The sequence below is a fragment of the Papio anubis genome, chromosome 6 (genome assembly GCF_008728515.1).
Source record: "Papio anubis isolate 15944 chromosome 6, Panubis1.0, whole genome shotgun sequence".
Lineage (NCBI taxonomy): Eukaryota > Metazoa > Chordata > Mammalia > Primates > Cercopithecidae > Papio > Papio anubis.
The window spans coordinates 28,107,305-28,115,740 of record NC_044981.1 but is presented as its reverse complement, the minus strand read 5'-3'; the positions used below and the strand labels follow the sequence as shown (position 1 = coordinate 28,115,740).

The window sequence follows — 8,436 nt, the reverse complement described above, 5'->3', positions numbered from 1 at the left end:
CACCATGTCTGGCCCAATCTTTTTTCTTCTAGTTCCCTAAAAACCAGACATGACATTCATCATTACCCTAAATGTACTATATATATTTTTACCTGTAGCCATATAGATAACTAACTGCACCTAACTAGATGTACCATTCAAAACTCTGCCCATTGGATGGAATTCCCTTGACTACTAATGCCAGGATCACATCAGAGAGGAATTCTAAGATAGCCACCATCCATTTTCAGCCTTTACTAACATACCATGATACTTAACCCAAAAAATCCAAACTCAGTATTTTTCCTCCTCTGTCAATTAGTCATAAGGAAACTCCACCAAACACAATTATCACACACTCCTATAGTCACAAGGATGAGCTCAAAGATAGGTGCTAGTGCGGTTGAGATGGATGACAGGAACATGTGGGCCACCTACTCAGAAAGCTTATTTGCCCTCTAGTCCTGCACATGTCCAATGCTGAACATACCACACACATCTTGTGAGGCACTGTTGCTGGACCCATCCAATCTGGTATCTTGGTGGATCTGATAGAATTATAATAATTCTTCATTGAAGAATATTATTGAAGAATAATTCTTCATTGAAGAATATATCATTGAAGATATATTGGAACCATTAACTTCTGCCAGGGTAGTGACTCCTTTTGTCGCTGATGTCTTAGAAAAAAGAGGCCAAAAAACCTTTGTGGCAGCCCTACCTTTCCATTTACATCTTAATTGAATATATTTCCCTGCTTCTGTAGAAAATGTATCCTAACAAGGCCTCCAACATATCACATTTTGCTCATGTGGTCTGAATAATACATTATCAGTAGAGTGAACCAATATAACACCCTTAGAATTGTACCTTTAGTCCACATCTCTTCTGACTATAATATGATAGGGGGCAGGAGAGATAACATAGCCCCTGGGAAACAACCAGAAATAGAAACCTTTGTGTATCTTTTCATGCTTTTGTTCCTCCTTTCTAAGAGGGATGGAAAAGAATGCATTTACCAAATCAATGACTACACATTATGTACCTGAAGTCATATTAATCTGTTATAGAAAATATACTGCATATAGCATTGTAGCTGCAACTGGGGCTACTACTTGGTTGAGTCTGCAGTAGTTAACTGTCATTCTTCAGAGTCTGCCTGGCTTTGTAGAGAGCTGGTGAGATAAAGGTGGGGGATAATCATGTCTACCACCTTTGCATTCTTTTCATCTTTAAGATTGATATTAACCTTTCCACTGCCACTGAGATGCAAAATTTTTTTCTGAGTACTCTTGGTTGGGGAATGGGTAGCAGTTTCAGAAAAAAACCACTTGGCTTTTTCCAGTACAATAATTCTATAATAAACCCTAGCCCAAATGATCAATGTGGGGTTACTCCAACTCTAAAGTATGTTCATATTTTTATATTCAGAAATGAGAGTAATATATATTGTTTTATATTCAGAAATGAGAGAAATGACCAATGCAGGCAGAGAGTGTCTGTTGACCCAATATGAGCCTTATCTGGGCCAGAACTTCATTTCTTATCTGGCCCCTATATGCCCACATCCTACCAGGAGGCCACAATGACACTTTGGGTACCTAGGTATCAATGTCAACTCACACTTTGTATAAAAGGTTCATCCTAAAAAGCTTTGGATATTCCTCCTTTCTCCAATATATATCTAACTAAATAAATGTCCTGGACTGCAGTCTTTCTGTAGAAGACTTGGGGAAATGTTCCATATGCTGTTTGGTTTAGTGCTACATGGTCTGTCCTCTTGGGGACACAGCCAGTTCTGAGAATTAGCTCTAGTCCAAAAACTGCAGAAGGACTTGAGACTTTTTATTATGATAGTTGCCCTCAGCCTTATCCCTTACCCTTGATTTTTTAAAAAAGTACTATGGATCAAATAATATTCATCTGTATATAACATCTCCCAGGGCCCTTGCCAGAATATTAAATCATAGTAGAGTGTCTCTATCTTGATACATTCTTATCCAAGTTTATATATCAGATTCCTGTTGACCCAGCTCTCTTAGGATCCAATTCTATATGTATGATCCTAGGTTCTGACACTACGTGTTGGCTAGGTCCTACAGCAACTTTGGTAGATAGTGTTTTTACTCCCTTTGCAGACCCAGTACTTATCTAGCCAGATTTTGCTGTGATGTAACCCTAGGAACTAACGTAGTGTCCAGTTGTGGTGGTGAGGTGTGTCCTGAGCGGGCACACATCTTCAAGCAAGTAGAGAACACTAGGGAGGAATGGGATACTTTTGAAGGTCCATAGGGTTCAGGAGAATCTGAGGAGTCAAGACTTTTTAGTGCTTTGGCCTAGATACCCGTATCCTCAATTGTAGAGTTCCGTTTCTTTCCAATTAGCTCTCTGGCATTAGCGTAGCAAGCCTGCTGGATGTGACATCTTTTCTCAAGCTCTGCTACACATTCAGCTGAGCCCCAGGCCTGATCCTCAGCCTTTGCTGCCCTGTGGCTGAAGGAGACTCTTTATATGGTACCAGGAATGTCTCTGAATTTTTCACTTCGCCTTACATTCATAATCACCCAATTCCATTGCTTTCTTCCAACGCATCTGTGGTCCTCAAAAACAGCTCTACCATTTCAAAGTCATTATAAATACATTTTCTACTTAAATTCTAAAAAAAATATTAGTAGAACATTCTTTCTAGGGCCTTTTGTGTTCCGACACATCTTACAGTATATGCCAACAATGCAAGGCCCTGATCATTCTTTTGCCCATGCTATTTCTCAGGGTTATTTATGCAGCTCATAAGCTACCCCAACTCTTCTTTGTTTTTAGTGGCTCCCAGGCATCCAAACTATGATAGTTCCCTCAGCTCTCCGAATGAGGTAAGATAGAAACCAGTCCCTTGGGCCACCCTCCAAAGAGCCAGAACAGAGGATGCATGCTCCAATTTTTTCTTTCTCCCAAGAAAGAATTCATAAGCCAGGACATTGTCACCTAGCTCTGAGCTGTGCCCACTTGGGGGAAGGGCTGACATGACCCCTATGGTCTGAAGTTTGTGTTCCCCCAAAATTCTTACATTTAAACCTAGCCCCCAAGGTGATGGCATTAAAAGGTGAGGACTTGGGAGTGATTAGGTAATGAGAGTTCTGCCCTCATGAATGGGGTTAGTGCCCTTATAAGAAAAGGCTAGAGGGAGCCTATTTGCCCCATCTACCAAAACAGGACACATAGAACGCACCATATCTATAAAGTAGAGAAAAGTTTTCACTCTATGCCAAATCTGCTATTGCCTTGACCTTGGACTTCTCAGCCTTCGGAACGGTGAGCAATGAATTTCTGTTGTTTATAAATTACTCAGTTTAAGGTATTTTGTTATAGCAGCCTGACTGGACTAAGACATTGTGTAAAGTGAAATTGTACTTCTTACCCATTTCAATGTAGCAGTTTTGGCTTTTAGCTCACCTGGGGTACTGCAACTTTTTAACTTGATTCTAGGATTCTCATAAGGATATGTTGATCCATATATAATTGTTAATCAGCATTTCTGTAGGGGAACAGGGCTAGTACTTCCAATTCTGCCATCTTTCTGATGTCACTCCTAACCCAGAATTTTAAATCCAGTGGAAATGTCCTTCAAAAATAAGAGTGAAATAAAGACATTTTCTATTAAATGAAAACTGAAAAATACTTCTCCAGCAGACTTGCACCTGCATGGAAAACCAACCAACCAAACCAAACCAAAACCAAACCCTAAAGAAAAACAAAAAATCTTCAGACCGAAGGGAGGTGAGGCTGGAAACTCAGATCTACAAGAAGGAATGAAGAGCATCAGAATGGTGAATATGTATGTGAATATAAAAGCCTTGCTTTTTAGTTAATTTCTTTAAAAAACAAGGGATCATTTAAAGCAAAAATAGTATCATTTTAAGCTGGCAGTTACAACATACAGAGAAGTAAAATATATAAGAATAGTACTACAAAAGATGGGTGTATTAGTCTGTTATCATGCTGCTATGAAGAAATACCCAAGACCAGGTAATTTATAAAGAAAGGAGGTTTAACTGACTCACAATTCTGCATGGCTGGGGAGACCTCAGGAAACTTACAATCATGGCAGAAGGAGAAGCAACATCTTCTTCACATGGTGGCAGGAGAGAGAAGAGAACAGAGTGAAGGGGAAAACCCCTTATAAAACCTCAGATCTCATGAGACCTTAGTATCATGAGAATAGCACGGAGAAAACCACCCCATGATTCAATTACCTCCCACTGGGCCCCTCCCACCACATGTAGGGATTATGGGAACTACAATTCAAGATGACATTTGGGTAGGGACACAGCGAAACCATATCAATGGGCAAGAGCAAAGGAATAATAGTGTTGTAAGTTTCTGCCTATATGTGAAATGGAAAGTGTTAAATATGCAACTAAGACTAAAATGTGAAGTGATACAATATTATTTCCAATTAGGCTGTGATAAATTAAAGATGGGTACTGTAATTACTGTAACAGTCATCAGATTCCTGTCTATTTCCACTGCAGCACTTACTTATTCAGAAATGGGTTTATTTTTAAGTCTATAAAGCATAAGTGACTCTACATTTGCATGTTTCTTCAAATGCCCTGGCCTGGAATGATACCTAGCAATGTGTTTACATGGTTCATAAACTTGCAAAATTTGACGGGAAAAAATGGATATTTTAGCAACAGGTGTTTAAACCACTGTTTGTTTGTTTCCATTTCTGACTCCCCATCTCTTATTTTTCTCTTGTTGAGTGGCACTGAAATAACAACAGAGAATTTTAGCATCTGGTAAGGGGACACTATCTTAGAAATAAATCATTTTAACTACAATTTGAAAAGATATTTTGGCATGATTTAAGCAATAAATGCTAAATTACAAAATGAAATAATTTATTAAAGAACTGAGAGCAAATTTAAATTTAAAAATTAATGGAGGCTGGGCATGGTGGCTCATGCCTGTAATCCCAGCACATTGGAAGGCCAAGGTGGGCAGATCACCTGAGGTCAGGAGTTTGAGACCAGCCTGGCCAACATGGCAAAACCCTGTCTCTACTAAAAATACAAAATTAACTGGGCGTGGTGGCACATGCCTGTAATCCCAGATACTCAAGGTATGAGAATCGCTTGAACCCGGGAGGCAGAGGTTGCAATGAGCTGAGATCGAGACACTGCACTCCATCCTGGGAAATAGAGCAAGACTCCTTCCCCACCCCCTGCCAAAAAAGTTCATGGAATGAGAAACAAAAGAAAGATAATAAAATCAATGGAAATTATTCTGACATCAGGAAGCAAATTATAACAAAAGAAACAATGTCAAATTATATGAAATCAGCAACTCATTAAGAAAAAAAGCTAAACTTTGAATATGGTAAAAAATAGGCTCTTGGATTAATTCTCTAGTGAAGAAAAGTGAATCACTGAACACATTGAAAAGAGATTTAAATTTCTTGCACATTTGACACAAAAAACCGATATTGACAAAAACAACATAATATGCCATTGGCAATGAGGACATCTAAGACCAACTAGTTAATGTGTCATCAACACAGAGATTCTCAGATTAGTCCCCACATAAAAAAATTTTAATGTCCTGAAATCTTGTAGGTCATAATTGAAAGAAACTTGATAGAAGTTTACTCAAATGTCAACAATTTTAAAAAGCTTTTGATCAACTATGCTAGAGGAAAGGCTACATTAACTTTTTATTCTTTCTAGAAAAATTTAAATTATGAAATTAACGTATGAAGAAGCAGTCCAAGAACATAAAGCCAACAAATTAGGGGAGAGTTACTATAGGTGTCAGGCAGTTAAATAATAAAAATATTTTGTTATTTTTCTGATTTTTGTTTGTGATGGTTGGGAGACTTTAAAATCTGTAGTATGGCCGAGTGTGGTGACAGCAGCTCACACCTTTAATCCCAGCACTTTAGGAGGCAGAAGCAAGAGGATTGCTTGAGCCCAGGAGTTTGAGGCTGCAGTGAGCTATGCTCACACCACTGCACCCCAGCTTGGTTGACAGAATGAGACCCCATCTCAAAAAAAAAATTGTAATGTGATATAAAGAATGTATTTTCCATTCTATTTTTATTATTTATTAGTATTATTTTTTGAGATGGGGTGTCACTCTGTCACCCATGCTGGAGTGCAGTGGCACAATCTCAGCTCACTGCAACCTCCACCTCCCAGGCTCAAACAATCCTCCCACCTCAGACCCACAGGCATGTGCCACCATGCCTGGCTAATTTTTGTATTTTTGGTAGAGATGGGGTTTCACCATATTGCCCAGGCTCGTCTTGAACTCCTGAGCTAATGCAATCTGCCTGCCTCAGTCTCCCAATGTGCTAGGATTACAGGCGTGAACCACCATGCCTGGCCCATTTTCCATGCTAAATCTCCATTTTTTTTTTCTTTTTCCTTCTTTCTTTTTTTTTTATTTATATATATATTTTTAATTTTGGAGACTGTGTCTCAGTCTGTCACTCAAGTTAGAGTGGAGTGGCATGATCATGGCTACTACAACTGCTGATTCTCCCTGCCCAGCCTCCCCAGTAGCTGAGACTAATAGCATGAGTCACTGTGCCTGGCTAATATTTTTTATTATTTGTAGAGACAGAGTCTTACTATGTCACCCAGGCTTGTCTTGAACTCCTGGACTCAAGAGATCCTCCTATCTTGGCCTCCCAAAGTGTTGGGATTACAGGTGTGAGCTATTACACCTGACCTAAATCTCCATTTTCATACCTATGTTTGTACTTGTAATTTTGAATTCTTTTTCTCAAGTAGGGTCTCTTGAATTGTATAAACTGGATCTCCCTCTGTCTGTATTCCTCATTACATTATAAACCCCATGAGGATGAGGACCTTGTGTCCTTCATTATTATATCCAGCAAGCCCTTGGCACAAAGATAGCATTCAATGGAAATCTATATATGGATTTCCTATATATGGAATGAATGAATTGTAAAAAATCAATTCAACCTCTTAACATGTATTATCTGTCTTCTCGATTTCTATTGCTACTGCCTTGATTCAGGCCCTCACTCTCTCTACCCTGGATTCTTATAGTAGTCTCCTAGCTAGTCTCCCTGCTTGTAGACTCATTTCCTTACAGTCCATCCCCACATGGCTGCCAATGTAACATTTCTAGATGTAAATTTGATCAGATTGCTCAAATTCCTTGGTTAGGGATCCAAAAAAAGTAAGAGCTGGTGCCCCTGCCACATATTCCACTCTCCAGTCATGCTGATCAGCCCAGTTCTGTGGATGTACCAAAGGATCTCACCCCAGTTCTGCTTTTGTACATTTGATTCCCTCTCCTAGAAATTTATTTCCTTTGCTCCTTTTCCAGTGCACACTGGCAGATTCCTGCTGCTTCTTGTTTTGCCCCATTAGTCTTCCTCTCTCTTCCATGCCACGAATTCAAACTAATGCATACATTTATTTCCTACATACGTACTTAGCATTTTATATGTTCCAGAGACTATCCTCATCGATTTACAAGCACTGATTTTATTTTACTTCATTTCACATGCATCAGTTTTACGTAGTTACTTGTTTACACGCTCTTCTTCTAGACTTTGGGATTCCAGAAGACAGAGGTTTGAGAGTAAAAAACAAAATAACAAGACCACAACAAAAACAACTCTGTATTCTCGTCCCCACCATTACCATCTCCCCTTTGTGATGTCAAAGAGACCAGAGGAAGTGGACAGACTAGGAGAAGCATAGGTAAGTATTAGAGACAGAAAAAGTATGAAGTCTCTTCTGTGAGGACTAACAATAGTGATGCCATTTTACAACCTTGATGACTGTGTTCTCAAGAAACAAAGCAAATGCTAACCCTGCCCTCAGCTTCAACAGAGCATAACAGCCCTAACCGCAACAGAGCCCAATGACCCTAACCACATCTGTCCCCAGTTGGAAAGTCTGCAAACAGTTCCAACTGGCCAGCACTTCCCCAACCCCTCCCCAATAGGAACTTTATTATAAAAGCCTCAGCTTGTAAGCGATCAGAGTATCAGCCAGATTCCTGACTGGAACTCTTCGCAGGCTTATTCCTGTGAATAAACCTGTTTGGCCGTGGAATTGCCTCCTGTTACTCGCTCTCTTCCTTTATATCTTCCTACCACCTTCCAGCTCTAATGTTTTGCGTCTCGATGACCATCTAGCTCCTAAATGCTGGGGGCCGCTCCCCATAGAAATCCCTCGCCGCATTTCTCCGCCTCGTAACCAGTGAGGCTGGGATTTTTGGCCCCGGGTTTTGCAATAAGGGAGTCACCAAGATGCAGCCACCTCTGGAATTCCTAGAAAGGAAAGAGTTGCCTGGTTTCAGCCAGTGGGCTCAGAACGGCTGACGCATTTCCGGCCTTTGCGGTTGATCGGTCATTGGGGTGCTGCAGCCCCGCCACCTGTTCCGTAGCTTCCCGGTGCCCCGAAGGTGAGTCTT

The 8,436-nt window shown here is 40.1% G+C and overlaps 2 protein-coding genes across 5 annotated transcripts in view; both read left to right on the top strand.

Annotated features, from left to right (window-relative positions):
- The window catches only part of ZSCAN12 (zinc finger and SCAN domain containing 12), a 61,024-nt gene extending 52,949 nt beyond the window's left edge, over positions 1-8,075 (top strand). For all 3 annotated transcript variants that reach the window (XM_021937062.2, XM_021937061.2, XM_021937063.2), the window contains one exon: positions 7,565-8,075. The gene's annotated coding sequence lies outside the window, so the exon portion shown is untranslated. The remainder of the gene's footprint in view (positions 1-7,564) is intronic.
- ZSCAN31 (zinc finger and SCAN domain containing 31) overlaps positions 7,632-8,436 on the top strand; it is a 48,687-nt gene continuing 47,882 nt past the window's right edge. Inside the window, exon 1 of one of the 2 annotated variants that reach the window (XM_009204665.4) lies at positions 7,632-7,718. The gene's annotated coding sequence lies outside the window, so the exon portion shown is untranslated. Of the gene's footprint in view, positions 7,719-8,345; positions 8,428-8,436 lie in introns of those variants that run through there. The other variant, XM_009204661.4, reaches the window with a different exon arrangement.